The sequence below is a fragment of the Bufo bufo genome, chromosome 5, assembly GCF_905171765.1.
Source record: "Bufo bufo chromosome 5, aBufBuf1.1, whole genome shotgun sequence".
Taxonomy (NCBI): Eukaryota; Metazoa; Chordata; class Amphibia; order Anura; family Bufonidae; genus Bufo; species Bufo bufo.
Genome location: NC_053393.1, coordinates 19355149 through 19373746, shown reverse-complemented (window position 1 = coordinate 19373746; position 18598 = coordinate 19355149). Strand labels below are relative to the sequence as shown.

The 18598-nt window shown below is 44.7% G+C and overlaps 3 non-coding genes across 3 annotated transcripts; all 3 read left to right on the top strand.

Moving 5' to 3' along the window:
- Positions 1-224: 224 nt before the first annotated feature.
- Positions 225-311, top strand: TRNASTOP-UCA. The gene has a single exon. It is a non-coding gene; the product is annotated as a tRNA-Sec (tRNA).
- Positions 312-3472: 3161 nt separating this feature from the next.
- On the top strand, positions 3473-3559 carry TRNASTOP-UCA. The gene has a single exon. It is a non-coding gene; the product is annotated as a tRNA-Sec (tRNA).
- A 3789-nt stretch (positions 3560-7348) lies between these two features.
- Positions 7349-7435, top strand: TRNASTOP-UCA. Its single transcript has one exon. It is a non-coding gene; the product is annotated as a tRNA-Sec (tRNA).
- Positions 7436-18598: the final 11163 nt, after the last annotated feature.

The window sequence follows — 18598 nt, the reverse complement described above, 5'->3', positions numbered from 1 at the left end:
CAATGCACTGCTGCCGTCTGCCATGCAAATGAGGAGGCAAATGCTGCACAAGCTGAGTGACAACGAGCGAGGTCTAGGGCAGAGACGTGTGTGAATACCGTCCGATATTCCGCACGGCGGTCTGTGCGTTCCCGTAATCTCTGATAGTAATGAGAATATTCTCCATAACTTTACTGCTGCCCTCAGGGTCGGCTTCATATAGGAGCAGTGGGAGCTCCCAGTCCGCCCAGATGACCCTCAGTGGTCTGGGGTGCAGGCTTCAAACCTGCAGCTGTCGAGGGACAGAGTGGTTCAATTCCATCCTCTGGGCGTCCGCGTTTTGGGTGGAGTTTTCCTCGGAGATTTGGTGCGAAAAAGCTCTGAAAAACGCACGGAAATTAGTGCAGAATTTCTGTTACACAGCCTGGACCCGTGTGCCTTAGATACATCAGATCCGTGAACAATATTAAATACACGATAGGCTGAGATACAGCATCAAGGAACACAATCTACATCAGAGGTCAGCTACCTCCGGCACTCCAGCATGCTGCTCTATTGACTTCTATGGTAATTCCAAGGACAGCCAGGCATGTTTGCATGCTGGGAGTTGTAGTTTCACCATAGCTTTAGTGCTGGAGGCTGCTGATCCTTGGTCTACATGATAGGTATCCTGACATATATTAGATACAGCAGTCAGTATCACACAGGATAGGATTAGATACAGCAGTCAGTATCACACAGGATAGGATTAGAAACAGCAGTCAGTATCACACAGGATAGGGTTAGATACAGCAGTCAGTATCACACATGATAGGATTAGATACAGCAGTCAGTATCACACATGATAGGATTAGATACAGCAGTCAGTATCACACATGATAGGATTAGAAACAGCAGTCAGTATCACACAGGATAGGGTTAGATACAGCAGTCAGTTTCACACATGATAGGATTAGATACAGCAGTCAGTATCACACATGATGGGATTAGATACAGCAGTCAGTTTCACACATGATATGATTAGATACAGCAGTCAGTATCACACATGATAGGATTAGATACAACAGTCAGTATCACACATGATAGGATTAGATACAGCAGTTAGTATCACATATTATAGTATTAGATACAGCAGTCAGTATCACACATGATAGGATTAGATACAGCAGTCATTATCACACATGATAGGATTAGATACAGCAGTCAGTATCACACAGGATAGGATTAGATACAGCAGTCAGTATCACACATGATGGGATTAGATACAGCAGTCAGTATCACACATGATAGGATTAGATACAGCAGTCAGTATCACACATGATAGGATTAGATACAGCAGTCAGTATCACACAGGATAGGATTAGATACAGCAGTCAGTATCACACATGATGGGATTAGATACAGCAGTCAGTATCACACATGATAGGATTAGATACAGCAGTCAGTATCACACATGATAGGATTAGATACAGCAGTCAGTATCACACAGGATAGGGTTAGATACAGCAGTCAGTATCACACAGGATGGGATTAGATACAGCAGTCAGTATCATACATGATAGGATTAGATACAGCAGTCAGTATCACACATGATAGGATTAGATACAGCAGTCAGTATCACACATGATAGGATTAGATACAGCAGTCAGTATCACACATGATAGGATTAGATACAGCAGTCAGTATCACACATGATAGGATTAGATACAGCAGTCAGTATCACACATGATGGGATTAGATACAGCAGTCAGTATCACACATGATAGGATTACATACAGCAGTTAGTATCACATATTATAGTATTAGATACAGCAGTCAGTATCACACATGATAGGATTAGATACAGCAGTCATTATCACACATGATAGGATTAGATACAGCAGTCAGTATCACACATGATGGGATTAGATACAGCAGTCAGTATCACACATTATGGGATTAGATACAGCAGTCAGTATCACACGTGATAGGATTAGATACAGCAGTCAGTATAACACATGATGGGATTAGATACAGCAGTCAGTATCACACATTATGGGATTAGATACAGCAGTCAGTATCACACGTGATAGGATTAGATACAGCAGTCAGTATCACACATGATAGGATTAGATACAGCAGTTAGTATCACACATGATAGGATTAGATACAGCAGTCAGTATCACACATGATAGGATTAGATACAGCAGTCAGTATCACACATGATGGGATTAGATACAGCAGTCAGTATCACACATTATGGGATTAGATACAGCAGTCAGTATCACACGTGATAGGATTAGATACAGCAGTCAGTATCACACATGATGGGATTAGATACAGCAGTCAGTATCACACATTATGGGATTAGATACAGCAGTCAGTATCACACGTGATAGGATTAGATACAGCAGTCAGTATCACACATGATAGGATTAGATACAGCAGTTAGTATCACACATGATAGGATTAGATACAGCAGTCAGTATCACACATGATAGGATTAGATACAGCAGTCAGTATCACACATTATGGGATTAGATACAGCAGTCAGTATCACACGTGATAGGATTAGATACAGCAGTCAGTATCACACATGATGGGATTAGATACAGCAGTCAGTATCACACATGATAGGATTAGATACAGCAGTCAGTATCACACATGATGGGATTAGATACAGCAGTCAGTATCACACGTGATAGGATTAGATACAGCAGTCAGTATCACACATGATGGGATTAGATACAGCAGTCAGTATCACACATGATGGGATTAGATACAGCAGTCAGTATCACACGTGATAGGATTAGATACAGCAGTCAGTATCACACATGATAGGATTAGATACAGCAGTCAGTATCACACATGATGGGATTAGATACAGCAGTCAGTATCACACGTGATAGGATTAGATACAGCAGTCAGTATCACACATGATGGGATTAGATACAGCAGTCAGTATCACACATGATGGGATTAGATACAGCAGTCAGTATCACACGTGATAGGATTAGATACGCTGTGTAGATCAGTAGTAAGTCTGAGGAGGATACAATGTATCACAGCGTCCTGTTCTGTTCTGTTTTGGTTTTTATTGTTTAAAATAGCTTTTATTCGCAATCAGTCGTCATCACGAACATACATTATACTGCGACGCGCTTTCTTCCAGGACGCACTACTCCAAGGTCCGCAGATCATCGCGTACAGTGTGCACTACAACCTCCATCATCCCAGCTCAAAGTGCAATCCATAACTGGGAAGGCAGGAAGCGTGAATGTCATCTCCCACAATGCACTGCTGCCGTCTGCCATGCAAATGAGGAGGCAAATGCTGCACAAGCTGAGTGACAACGAGCGAGGTCTGGAGCAGAGACGTGTGTGAATACCGTCCGATATTCCGCACGGCGGTCTGTGCGTTCCCGTAATCTCTGATAATAATGAGAATATTCTCCATAACTTTACTGCTCCCCTCAGGGTCGGCTTCATATAGGAGCAGTGGGAGCTCCCAGTCCGCCCAGATGACCCTCAGTGGTCTGGGGTGCAGGCTTCAAACCTGCAGCTGTCGAGGGACAGAGTGGTTCAATTCCACCCTCTGGGCGTTTGCATTTTGGGTGGAGTTTTCCTCGGAGATTTGGTGCGAAAAAGCTCCGAAAAACGCACGGAAATTAGTGCAGAATTTCTCTTACACAGCCTGGACCCGTGTGCCTTAGGCTACTTTCACACTTGCGTTTGGAGTGGATCTGTATGGTATCTGCACAGACGGATCCGCTCCTATAATGCAAACGCTTGCATCTGTTCAGAACGGATCCGTCTGCATAACTGTTTTTTTCAGATCAGATTTTTCACTTCGTGAAAACTCAGATCCGACAGTATATTCTAACACAGAGGCGTTCCCATGGTGATGGGGACGCTTCAAGTTAGAATATACTAAAAGAACTGTGTACATGACTGCCCCCTGCTGCCTGGCAGCACCCGATCTCTTAAAGGGGGCTGTGATCCGCACAATTATTGTAAGAGATCAGGTGCTGCCAGGCAGGAGGGGGCAGACCCCCTCCCTCCCCTGTATTAAATGTGACCAGTGCGGCCCCCCTCCCTCTATATTCATCGGTGGCCAGTGCGGCCCCCCCTCACTTCCTCTCTCCCCAGTAATAAATGTGACCAGTGCTGCCCCCCCTTCCTCCCCAGTATTAATTGTGACCAGTGCGGCCCCCTCCCTCTATATTCATTGGTGGTCAGTGCGGCCCCCCCTCCCTTCCTCCCTCCCCAGTATTAAATGTGACCAGTGCGGCCCCCCTCCCTCTATATTCATTGGTGGCCAGTGCGGATTCCCAGTATTAAATATGACCAGTGCGGCCTCCCCTTTTCGCCCCCCTAATTAAAATCACCCCCCCATCATTGGTGGCAGCAGAGAGTTCCGATTGGAGTCCCAGTTTAATCGCTGGGGCTCCAATCGGTTACCATGGCAGCCAAGACGCTATTGCAGTCTTGGCTGCCATGGTTACTTAGCAATAAATAGAAGCATTATACTTACCTGCGAGCTGCGATGTCTGACCGGCCGGGAGCTCCTCCTACTGGTAAGTGACAGGTCTGTGCTATAAGCAATGCGCCGCACAGACCTTTCACTTACCAGTAGGAGGAGCTCCCGGCCGGTCACAGACATCGCAGCTCACAGGTAAGTATAATGCTTCTATTTATTGCAAAGTAACCATGGCAGCCAAGACTGCAATAACGTCTTGGCTGCCATGGTAACCGATCGGAGCCCCAGCGATTAAACTGGGACTCCGTTCGGAACTCTCTGCTGCCACCAATGATGGGGGGGGGGGTGATTTTAATTAGGGGGGCGAAGAGGGGAGGCCGCACTGGTCATATTTAATACTGGGAATCCGCACTGGCCACCAATGAATATAGAGGGAGGGGGCAGCACTGGTCACATTTAATACTGGGGAGAGAGGGAGGGGGGCCGCACTGGCCACCAATGAAAATAGAGGGAGGGGGGCCGCACTGGTCACATTTAATACTGGGGAGGGAGGGGGGGGCGCACTGGTCACAATTAATACTGGGGAGGGAGGGGGGCCGCACTGGCCACCAATGAATATAGAGGGAGGGGGCAGCACTGGTAACAATTAATACTGGGGAGGGAGGGGGGGCCGCACTGGCCACCAATGAATATAGAGGGAGGGGGGCCGCACTGGTCACAATTAATACTGGGGAGGGGGTGGGGGCCGCACTGGCCACCAATGAATATAGAGGGAGGGGGGCCGCACTGGTCACATTTAATACTGGGGAGGGAGGGAGGGAGGGGGGCCGCACTGGCCACCAATGAGTTAAATACAGGGGGGGGAGGGGGGTCTGCCCACTGCTGCCTGGCAGCACCTGCCAGGCAGCAGGGGGCAGTCATGTACACAGTTCTCAGTATATTCTAACTTGAAGCGTCCCCATCACCATGGGAACGCCTCTGTGTTAGAATATACTGTCGGATTTGAGTTTCACGATCTAACTCAAATCCGATGGTATATTCTAACATAGAGGCGTTCCCATGGTGATGGGGACGCTTCAAGTTAAAATATACCATCGGATTGGAGAAAACTCAGATCCAATGGTATAATAGGGACTCCTGACTTTACATTGAAAGTCAATGGGGGACGGATCCGTTTGAAATTGCACCATATTGTGTCAACGTCAAACGGATCCGTCCCCATTGACTTGCATTGTAAGTCAGGACGGATCCGTTTGGCTCCGCACGGCCAGGCGGACACCAAAACGCTGCAAGCAGCGTTCGGGTGTCCGCCTGCTGAGCGGAACAGAGGCCAAACTGATGCATTCTGAGCGGATCCGCATCCACTCAGAATGCATTGGGGCTGTACGGATCCGTTCGGGGCCGCTTGTGAGAGCCTTCAAACGGAGCTCACAAGCGGAACCCCGAACGCAAGTGTGAAAGTGGCCTTAGATACATCAGATCCGTGAACAATATTAAATACACGATAGGCTGAGATACAGCATCAAGGAACACAATCTACATCAGAGGTCAGCTACCTCCGGCACTCCAGCAGGCTGCTCTATTGACTTCTATGGTAATTCCAAGGACAGCCAGGCATGTTTGCATGCTGGGAGTTGTAGTTTCACCATAGCTTTAGTGCTGGAGGCTGCTGATCCCTGGTCTACATGATAGGTATCCTGACATATATTAGATACAGCAGTCAGTATCACACAGGATAGGATTAGATACAGCAGTCAGTATCACACAGGATAGGATTAGATACAGCAGTCAGTTTCACACATGATAGGATTAGATACAGCAGTCAGTATTACACGTGATAGGATTAGATACAGCAGTCAGTATCACACAGGATAGGATTAGATACAGCAGTCAGTATCACACAGGATAGGATTAGATACAGCAGTCAGTATCACACAGGATAGGATTAGATACAGCAGTCAGTATCACACAGGATAGGATTAGATACAGCAGTCAGTATCACACAGGATAGGATTAGATACAGCAGTCGGTATCACACATGATAGGATTAGATACAGCAGTCAGTATCACACATGATGGGATTAGATACAGCAGTCAGTATCACACAGGATAGGATTAGATACAGCAGTCAGTATCACACATGATAGGATTAGATACAGCAGTCAGTATCACACATGATGGGATTAGATACAGCAGTCAGTATCACACGTGATAGGATTAGATACAGCAGTCAGTATCACACATGATGGGATTAGATACAGCAGTCAGTATCACACATGATGGGATTAGATACAGCAGTCAGTATCACACGTGATAGGATTAGATACAGCAGTCAGTATCACACATGATAGGATTAGATACAGCAGTCAGTATCACACATGATGGGATTAGATACAGCAGTCAGTATCACACGTGATAGGATTAGATACGCTGTGTAGATCAGTAGTAAGGAGGATACAATGTATCACAGCGTCCTGTTCTGTTCTGTTTTTTATTGTTGAAAATAGCTTTTATTCGCAATCAGTCGTCATCACGAACATACATTATACTGCGACGCGCTTTCTTCCAGGACGCACTACTCCAAGGTCCGCAGATCATCGCGTACAGTGTGCACTACAACCTCCATCATCCCAGCTCAAAGTGCAATCCATAACTGGGAAGGCAGGAAGCGTGAATGTCGTCTCCCACAATGCACTGCTGCCGTCTGCCATGCAAATGAGGAGGCAAATGCTGCACAAGCTGAGTGACAACGAGCGAGGTCTGGAGCAGAGACGTGTGTGAATACCGTCCGATATTCCGCACGGCGGTCTGTGCGTTCCCGTAATCTCTGATAGTAATGAGAATATTCTCCATAACTTTACTGCTGCCCTCAGGGTCGTCTTCATATAGGAGCAGTGGGAGCTCCCAGTCCGCCCAGATGACCCTCAGTGGTCTGGGGTGCAGGCTTCAAACCTGCAGCTGTCGAGGGACAGAGTGGTTCAATTCCACCCTCTGGGCGTCCGCGTTTCGGGTGGAGTATTCATCGGGAACGCCCCATGAAAGCGACCGCATGCTCCCAGTAAAAATCACCAAAAAGGTCAATAAAATATACTATTTTGTTTTCTTACAATGTCCAAAAAAAAAACGATATTTTTGATATTTCCATAATCTATAAAATTATCGCGTCGTTTAACCGGCGAAGCGAACGCTGTAATGAAAAATACACGGCTAGAATGTGCGGGTTATTTTTCGTCCTGTAGAAAATGACCAAAAACAGCTCCATCTACCCCGAAATGGCGCCAATGAAAACATCAAGTCGTCAGACGAGAGACGAGCTCCCTCGTAAAGCGCAGGTCGGCGGAACCGGAGGTCGGAATATGGCGACTGCGAGGCAGATTTACTGACATTGAGACACGGGGAGACGTATCCAGTAAGTCCTGTTTACAGACAAAGATTCGCAACTTTTCCTCCATCTTAGTAAATACAGACCGCCGCGTACGGTGAAAACCACACTGAAAATGGCGCAAATACCTCATAAATTTGGCGCCAAAGGCTACTCCGCTTTTCTGGCACGGCTGCTTTCATACATTAACCCCTCTGCATTGGCTGCTTTTCACCAGATCTATCAAATGTCACGCGCTGTTTGATAAATCTGACGTACGGAATCATTCTTTTCAATGGATCCACACAAAAAACGGAAGGAACTCGGTATGCCTTCCATTTCCGTATTTCTGTGTTTTCATTCCATTCAAAGATAGAACTTGTCCTATTATTGTCCACATAACGGACCAGGATAGGACTGTTCTACTAGAGGCCGGCTGATCCATTCCGCAAAAAACAGAATGCACACGGACGTCATCCGTTATTTTTTGCAGATCCGTTTTTTGCGGACCGCAAAATACTGAAAAAGCCATACGGTTGCGTGCAAGAGTCGGTATCACACATGATAGGATTAGATACAGCAGTCAGTATCACACAGGATAGGATTAGATACAGCAGTCAGTATCACACAGGATAGGATTAGATACAGCAGTCAGTATCACACGTGATAGGATTAGATACAGCAGTCAGTATTACACGTGATAGGATTAGATACAGCAGTCAGTATCACACATGATAGGATTAGATACAGCAGTCAGTATCACACATGATAGGATTAGATACAGCAGTCAGTATCACACATGACAGGATTAGATACAGCAGTCAGTATCACACAGGATAGGATTAGATACAGCAGTCAATATCACACATGATAGGATTAGATACAGCAGTCAGTATCAAACATGATAGGATTAGATACAGCAGTCAGTATCACACGTGATAGTATTAGATACAGCAGTCAGTATCACACAGGATAGGATTAGATACTGCAGTCAGTATCACACAGGATAGGATTAGATACAGCAGTCAGTATCACACGTGATAGGATTAGATACAGCAGTCAGTATCACACATGACAGGATTAGATACAGCAGTCAGTATCACACAGGATAGGATTAGATACAGCAGTCAGTATCACACAGGATAGGATTAGATACAGCAGTCAATATCACACATGATAGGATTAGATACAGCAGTCAGTATCACACAGGATAGGATTAGATACAGCAGTCAGTATCACACAGGATAGGATTAGATACAGCAGTCAGTATCACACAGGATAGGATTAGATACAGCAGTCAGTATCACACAGGATAGGATTAGATACAGCAGTCAGTATCACACAGGATAGGATTAGATACAGCAGTCAGTATCACACAGGATAGGATTAGATACAGCAGTCAGTATCACACAGGATAGGATTAGATACAGCAGTCAGTATCACACAGGATAGGATTAGATACAGCAGTCAGTATCACACATGATACGTCCTCCTGGGATTCCTAAATCTCCAGAAATGTCTGATCTCTCACATCTCTTTCTTGCGCTATTACTAATGGAGGCTGCCATTGTGGAGCGCTCATTAGTGCAGCCTTAGGGCTAATGCCCACGAACGTAAGGGCTCCGTGCCCGTGCTGTGGATCGCAAATTGCGGTCCGCAATGCACGGGCACTGACCATGGGGCAGCCACATGCGGATCGTGGACCCATTCACGGAATGCACACAGCTGGTGACCCGTGTATTACGGAACCACCGTATGCGGTCCGCAGCACGGGCACGGAGCCCTTACATTCGTGGCATAAGCCCTTAGAGGGCAGAGGCCCGGCCTCAGGGAGCGGTGAATATGCCCTTTACTCACCCCTCCCCGGGCCTCTTCTGCAGGTCTCGGCGCTGCCTATGTCCGCACCGCATACGGCTCCAGGACGCAGCGCACATAGGGACGCAGTATGACCTGACCCTGTGCGCGATGTCCCGATGTAGTGCAGCGCTGGCCGCGCAGTGAGGTGGGTACTGCTGCATCTAATGATGAAGGACTTTAGCGTGGCATCATTGGGGGTCATTTGTCAAAACTAGTATAAAGTAGAACTGGCTCGGTTACCCATAGCAACCAATCAGATTCCACCTTTCAGTTATCAGAGCTCATTTGAAAAATGAAAAGTGGAATCTGATTGGTTGCTATGGGCAACTAAGCCAGTTCTACTTTACACCCGTTGGATAAATCTCCCCCATTGTCTACTGGAGGTAGCTGAAAATTCACTCTCTGTCTCAGACTAAGGCTGCTCCTAAATTCCATGCTTTACACTGCAGCTCTGCTTCTCCCACTCAGTCGCTGTGTAGATCAGTGGTAAGTCTGAGGAGGATACAATGTATCACAGCGTCCTGTTCTGTTCTGTTTTGGTTTTTATTGTTTAAAATAGCTTTTATTCGCAATCAGTCGTCATCACGAACATACATTATACTGCGACGCGTTTTCTTCCAAGGTCCGCAGATCATCGCGTACAGTGTGCACTACAACCTCCATCATCCCAGCTCAAAGTGCAATCCATAACTGGGAAGGCAGGAAGCGTGAATGGGTCGGCGGAACCGGAGGTCGGAATATGGCGACTGCGAGGCAGATTTAGGCCTCATCCACACGGCCGTAGTTCTGGTCCGCATCCGAGCCTCAGTTTTTGCTGCTTTTAAAAAAAATAAAATCTGGGGTGGGCACGATAAATTCTCACTGTTAGGGCTCGTTCACACGAACGTTTTTCTTGCGTTTCGTATACGGAACCATTCATTTCAATAGAGGCGCAAAAGATGCGGACAGCACTCCGTGTGCTGTCCGCATCCGTCGCTACGTTCCGCGGCAAAAATGATTAGGCATGTCCTATTCTTGTCTTGTTTTGCGGACAAGAATAGGCATTTCTATAAAGGGCCGTTTGTTCCGTTCCGCAAATTGAGGGCGGCATCCGTGTTTTGCGGATCTGCAATTTGCGGACCGCAAAACACGGCACGGTCGTGTGAACAAGCCCTTTTCTTTCCGTTTCTGTTCCGTTTTTTTTGCGGACCGTATGCGGAACCATTCATTTCAACGGGTCTGCAAAAAAAAACGGAAGTTACTCCATGTGCATTCCGTTTCCGTAGGTCCGTATTTCCGTTCCGCAAAAAAATAGAACATGTCCTATTATTGTCCGCATTACAGACAAGGATAGGACTGTTCTATCAAGGGCCGGCTGTTCCGTTCCGCAAAATACAGAATGCACGCGGACGTCATCCGTATTTTTGGCAGATCGCAAAATACATACGGTCGTGTGCCTGAGCCCTTAGTATTAGTAAATCTGCCCCGATGTTCTGATTCGCTGACACCAACGATTTATCCAGTGAAGAAGCTTTAGTTATGTAAAGGATGAACCCTATGAAACCACACGTTCTGCCTGGTAGGGTTGATCCTGCTGACTAACATGGCGCTTGTCTTGCGAAGATCTGTTTAAGTCCATCTACAAATCAGGGCTTCAGTGTGGTAAGGGGCGGGGCTTCAGCTCCTCCGCTTCCCGCATTTGTCACGCCCCCCTCTCTGCACTGAATCCCTAATCTGCATCTATAATTAAACGCCACTTTTTTTTTTTTTTCAACGGCGCGACCGATTTTCACAAGACAGGTAGGGTTTTTAATCAGCAGAACCAACCCTATCGGGCAGTATGCATTATGTGGTAGGGTTGACCCTGCTGACAGGTGATCTTTTAAAATAACAGAGAAGGTAATATATTGCTTTTGGGAGTATTGGAGGGAATGAGAAAGAAATGGCGCAGTCTGCACTCAGCCGCTGAACGGGTCGTACGTATATCACACGATTTCACTCACAGCTCAAAATTACGCCAAAAATTTCTACCTTTTTTGAAGCTTTTTGCTTTGCTCGGGTGAAGCCACGACTGGGTCAGAAGAAGGCAGGCGCCTCCACATCGCATTGTAGAAATCCGTGACGGCAGCGCCGGCGCCTCCCTCCCCGAGGTGCTCCGGTAATTGGATGCTAATCTAAGTGCGGACAATTCCAATTCATTACATTATTTCCATTTTATTGGAAGATACATCATCCCGGAAAGCTTCTTAGGTAGACCATGCGTTGAAAATTAATATTTTACCATTATGCTAAAGTAAATAGCCATTTATGTTTATTCAGCACCCGCGGGAAAAATCACGGAGCCAGCGCGAAACGCGTGAAGATGCTGGTAAATGAGTGAGATTTATGTGGATACATTTTTGAATTACGGGAATTACGGGAGGTGGAGGGGGTCTCTTTATGTAACCTACGTTACCGTACGGCTGATTGTGAAGTCACAGAAGGGTGGAGCACATTAGGCTACACTCACACGACCGTATGTGTTATGCGATCCGCAAAAACGGATCCGCGAAAATACGGATGACGTCCTTTTGGCATCCGTTTTTTTTTTTTTTTTGCAGATTCATTGTAACAATGCCTAAATCGGACAAGAATAGGACATGCTCTATATTTTCTGCGTGTGCTGTCCGCATTAAAATGAATCCAATCTGCAAAAAAACTGGGACAGACACGGAAACAAAATATGTTCGTGTGCATGTAGCCTATGGCTACATGCACACGAACGTTGTTTGTTTCCGTGTCCGTTCCGTTTTTTTTTTTTGCGGATAGGATGCAGACCCATTCATTTCAATGGGTCTGCAAAAAAACGTGTGCTGTCCCCATCAGTATGTCCGTTCTGTAGCCCCACAAAAAAAATAGAACATGTCCTATTCTTTTTTTTTTTCTGTTTTAGGCATTGTTACAATGGATCCGCAAAAAAAAATAACTGATGGCATACGGATCTGCAATTTACGGACCGCAAAACACATAAGGTCGTGTGCATGTAGCCTAAATCAGTTACTCAGTATGTCTGTCGTGTTCGCCACCGTGGCCGTGCTGCGGGCCGCAATGCACGAACACCCACCGTGGGGCAGCCGCAGCGGATCGCGGACCCATTCACTTTAATGGGTCCGCGATCCGGCCGTTCCGCAAAAAAAGATAGGACACGTTCTATCTTTTTGCGGAATGGACGCACGTGATGAAACCCCACAGAAGCACTCCGTAGTGCTTCCGTAGGGTTCTGTTCCGTGAATGCACGTGGAACGGTTCCGCAATACGGCCACGGGGCGCACACGTTCGTGTGCAATAAGCCTATTAGAGTGACTGAGGCTACATTCACTCGACAGACGAGGGGTGTGCTGCTCTTCTGGGAAGTCAGAGACTATGGCTACTTTCACATTAGAGTTTTTTGCGGATCCGTCACGGATCTGTAAAAGTGCTTCCGTTACCACAATACAACCGCATGCTTCCGTCATGAACGGATCCGGTTGTATTATGTCTTCTATAGCCATGACGGATCCGTCTTGAACACCATTGAAAGTCAATGGGGGACGGATCCGTTTTCTATTGTGTCAGAGACATTGTGTGTCAGGACGGATCCGTCTTGCTCTGCACCACATCGCGGACAGAAAAACGCTGCTTGCAGCGTTTTTCTGTCCGCGATGGGGACGCAACCAACGTTCAGTTCAGCTTTGTCCCCATTGACAATGAATGGGAACAAAACTGAAGCGTTTTCTTCCGTTATTGAGATCCTATGACCGGTCTCAAAAGCGGAATTAAGAACGCTAATGTGATGCTGTGCACTCCCGTGCGCACGATGTATACCGCTCTAGGAGATATGGCCCGCTCACAGACCATATGTCTCGAAGGGCATAAGGTCGCGTGCATGAGCCCTTACATAGTGACATTTATCCCAGCAGCACAGAGTATTTCAGGTGAATGCCTGTGTTTTGTTGAATCTTTGTCGCCTTCTCTCAGCCTCCTGTTGCGATGCGTCACCTCAGGTCCAGGTCTGTCCTTGGAATTTTCTCTGTTTGCTTAATGAATTCCTGATTATTTTCCTGCGGTGCGGTGTGATTAGAGGCTGATTAGCGGCTGTGATTGGAGTGGATGCAGACGCCGTGTCACCTCGTAATGAGGGGATAATAACTGATGGTCCTGTAGTAATTGTATCACTGAGATGATTGCATCCTGGTAACGACCCGCTCAGATCATTCATTATTTGTAAACAGTTGTGGAAACAATGTTTCATCTCACAATGCATGGAAGGTTCTACACCAGGGATCAGCAACCTTCAGCACTCCAACTCCCATCCAGGGGTGTATCTATCACGAGGCAAACAAGGCATTTGCCTAGGGAGGCACTTGTCAATTGGGCGGCAAAATGCCTTGTTTGCTTAGTGATAGTTACACAATATGCTAAAGTTAAAAGACTTACTTCCTCCTCCTCCTGACTTCCTCCCGACCTCCCCTGTCTTTTGAGTCCGCGCGTTGCCGTCGTGACGTCACACGGAGGTGGAGTCACGGGCCGGCAACGCTAGGGTGAGCCTCATCTCCTCCAGGTGCAGAACGGATCCTGCACACGGTCACCGTGAACACTGAGGCCAGGCCCCGGCCACCAATGCACTGACCCCTGAGCCTGAGGTCTTCAAAAACTGTAAGTACTTAAATTACAGTAATTCACAAAAAATCTATTACTTAGTTGTTTTGTTTTATGGGGTAAGGGAGTTGGGACCCGTTGGGTGGTTAGAGGGGGGAGAATTAAGGAGGGGTTAATACTGTACTATCTCTAGCTGCACATTGTTTTTAAAAAAAATAAAAAGTAATCTGTAAAATACATTTGTGTTAGAAGTTGTGCTTTTTTCATTTTTAGAATAATGATACAGCCAATTTATTTAATGTATTTGTGCTAATTTCTGTGCTGTTGGAGGGGGGGGGTGAGGGGCAGTATTACACAATCTGTACATATTTTGTTATACATATACAGATTGTGTAATACTGCCCCTCACCCCCCTCCAACCAACACAGAAATTAGCACAAATGTATTAAATAAAATGGCTGCCTGTATCATTATTCTAAAAATTAAAAAAGTGCAACTTCCAACACACATACTTTGTCTTTTACAGATTTTTATATATTTTTTATACCTCTGAAAAATACAAAATATTTGTGTCAAACTAGGAATGTGCATAGTTTCTTTTTTCCTAAAATAATAGATGCAACATTTGGTACAGAAAACACAAAATATTGGTTATATTCGTTATTCACTTTTAAATACAGAAAGGAAGATGTGAAGCTCTAACAGGAAAGGGCGGAGCCTAAAGAGGAAGGGGTGGGGTTTACAGAGGAAGGGGTTTGGCCTTGACAGGAAGGGGTGGGTCAAATTTATATAAGGGGGCAGCACAAAACCAAGATACACCACTGCTCCCAGCATTCACAATTTCTTGGCTGTTCTTGAAACTCCCATAGAAGCGAAAGGAGGATTCTGGGAGTTGTAGTTTCATAACAGCTGGCGTTCCGGAGGTTGCTGATCCCTGTTCTGCGCACTTCTAAACTGACTTCAAATCATCATCACCATTTTCAGCATCTCTGCTTGCTGTCAGTGAATGAGAACACTCAGAGACAGTAAACCTGTTCATAGCTTGTCTTGCTCTCAGCTGAGAAGAGTATCCAGTCCAAAGGGGAAAAGTACCATGGATGCAGCCAAAACAAAGCATCATGGCTGCAGCCCATCTGAGAGGACGCAGCGGCTGTGCTGGATTGGAGGGGTCTCCAGAAGATCAGTTTATGCCTTTTAATATTTTTATTAACTGCCTCCCTGCCTTTTGCTCATAAAGAATAGTGATGAGCGGCAGGGGTCATATTTGAATTTCACGATATTTCGCGAATATTTTGTAGAATATTCGTCGAATATTCGCAAATTCGAATATTCGTTATATTCTATGATTTTTTTTACTCGAAAAATCGGCAAGGTGATGATCATGTAATATGCCAATTTTTCGGCATGCGAATTTTAGTAATGTTCGTAATATTCTAAAGCAAGAATATATAGAAATATAGTGAATATTTGAAAAAAAAACGAATTTAGAGCAATTTAGCTAATATAGTGCTATAATCTTTTTTTTTTATAGTTGTAATTTTTTTCCAATCTGAACTTCAGATGAGAAAAAAATTACAACTATTAGACAAAGAAGATTATAGCACTATATTAGCTAAATTGCTCTATATTCGTTTTTTTTTTTTCGAATATTCGCTATATTGCTATATATTCTTGTTTTAGAATATTACGAATATTCGAAAAAACGAAGTTACAGCAATATAGCAAATATTCGAAAAAAATACGAATATAGAGCAATTTAGCTAATATAGTGCTATATTCTTCTTTGTCTAATAGCTGTAAGTTGAAAAAAATCGCAATAAAAATTCGAAAATTCGCAAACAACACTACTCCTAAAGTCAAATATACTGCAGCCTTCTCATTGGCCCACAAGCTAGAAGCAGGGAGGGATCATGTGTACTGATTTAAAAAAAAATCGAATATTCGAAATTACGAATATATATCACTATATTCGAAATATTCGCGAATTTTCGAAGTACCTATATTCGCGATAAAAATTTGAAATTAGAATATTCGTGATCAACACTAATAAAGAAGTGCAATGCAGAAAACACCTTTAGCAGTAATGAGAAGGGTAGCACCACTTACTGGTAGTCAGGGGAATTGCAGTTTTTATTGATTTTGCTTCTCTTTAGGGCTCTTTCAGACGGCCGTACGCTGTCCGCAAAAGTGCAAATCCTTTTTTTTTGGTGGCCAGGTCAGCATATCTGCCAAAAACGGATTGCATTCCGCATTTTTGCAGACCCATAGACTTCAATGGGCAAAATCCTGATTTTCACTGACAAGTATAGGACATGTTTTATTTGTTTTGCGGAGCCGTAGAACAGAAGAAAAGGGCCCCATAGAAGTGTATGGGTCCGCATCTAATTTGTAAAAAAACGGATCCGCATTTTTAGGGACAGCATACGGCCATCTGTATGAGCCCTTATTGTTACATTCTTATTTTAGTTTGATGTTTTGATTCTTTATTGATGGCTTCAACCTACCCCAATAATCAAGCTACATGGGATGTCGTGTTAGCATTGCTTCTTCAAGATTTCTCCAGGTAACGGCTGGAACACCTGTATGAAGGGAACCTGTCACACCCTTTACTTGCCAAAATTATTTTTCAGGGCACTTAGTGGGCTTTATGACAGTCAGCAGCAACTGTCAGCTTGGAACAAATATTTTTGGAGACACTGTATTTGATGCATTGTTACTGTCAGCGGCACAATTTGCAGGGCACAATTATTTTGAGGTTACTATGTGTGGTACTAAGTACTGTTGAGGGCAATGTGTGTGTGGTAGTAGTATTTTTTCTGTATAGCGTTATTATTTATGCAATATAGTATTTGGGGGGTGCAGCGTCACCAGAATGGGAAGTAGGTGTTAAGAAGTTGGGGAGGGTGATAGAAAAGTGAGAAGGCTAAGATGTCTGTGTAAAAAGCTCTGCAGTCTGGAGGAAGCGTCATGGAGGTCTGGGCTAAATGGAGAATATAAGGAAACAAGAAATTTGAGTTACCGGATGTATTATATATTGTGACTGTGTTTGGTCATTCCTGTAAAATTTGTCTTTGGCATTGGAGGGGGGGGGGGGAGTAATGCAAAATATATGCCTTGGGACTTGTAATCCTGATTTTTAAGACCTTAGCGATGCCCCCGACCAGTCATTTGACCTTACAGAAGAGACAGCCTCAGTGATATTACCACACACAGCATTAGTGAAGCCCAGTTAAGTCCAATCCATTCTGTATTTCTCTATCCTTCAAACGAGGAGCTTCCCATGTGTTCAGTTTTTACCTTTTTCAACTTTTTTGCAATATTTGATACAAATTAAAATGCAGAACGTTCGTTCCCCTCCACCTGGGAGAAGCAGGAAGCTTACCGCCCCAGTGATAAAACCTTTTCCTAATTCCAGTTGACATTGAAGAGGTGGCCGTCCAGTGAACGCAAAATGAGGTGGCGTCTGCGGCTTCGGGAGTCTGATGTTATATAAATCCGCTTTAACGCACTTGTCGTTTGAAGACGGATGTGAAGAGAAATAATCATCGAGCTATTAGAGATTTACTGCCTTGCATCCTCGGATATCAATATTTCACGGACCGATCAGGAATGAAAATATCGGAGACAACGCACTGGACAGATGAGCGGTGCACATAAATATACCAGTAATATCCCAAGGTCTGCCGACGTGTCAGGACGTCTACTACATCTGTATTGGTAAATGCTAACATAGTACAATATAACCAGAGAGCCAATAATGAAGCCATTAAAGGACACCGTTTTTTTGGTTGTTTATTTATTTCACAATCATTTCAAACCCCAAATTTTTATTTTGCATTTTTTTTATTTTTTATGGTAGCGTTACTTAGACATTGTATGGTGTCTGTATCGCCCTATTATTTAGGATTCGCATAATACCATTATTTGTGTACCGTCTGGTGGATGGATGGCAGTATAATGTATGGCAGCATTATTTGGCTGCTGTATGGTGATATTATTTAGGATTTGCATAGTAGCATGGATGACAGTATTATTTCTCTTTTGTATGGTAGCATTACATGGCCGCTGGATGACGATATTATTTCTCTTTTGTATAGTAGCATTATTTGGCTGCTGTATGGTGATATTATTTAGGATTTGCATGGTAGCATGGATGATGGTATTATTTCTCTTTTGTATGGTAGCATTACATGGCCGCTGGATGACGGTATGAATTCTCTTTTGTATGGTAGCATTATTTGGACACTGTATGGTATCTGTATGGCGGCATTATTAATGAGCTGCAAGGTAGCATCATTTGGCAACTGTATGGTGACTAGATGGCGGTATTATTTAGGTTTTGTATAG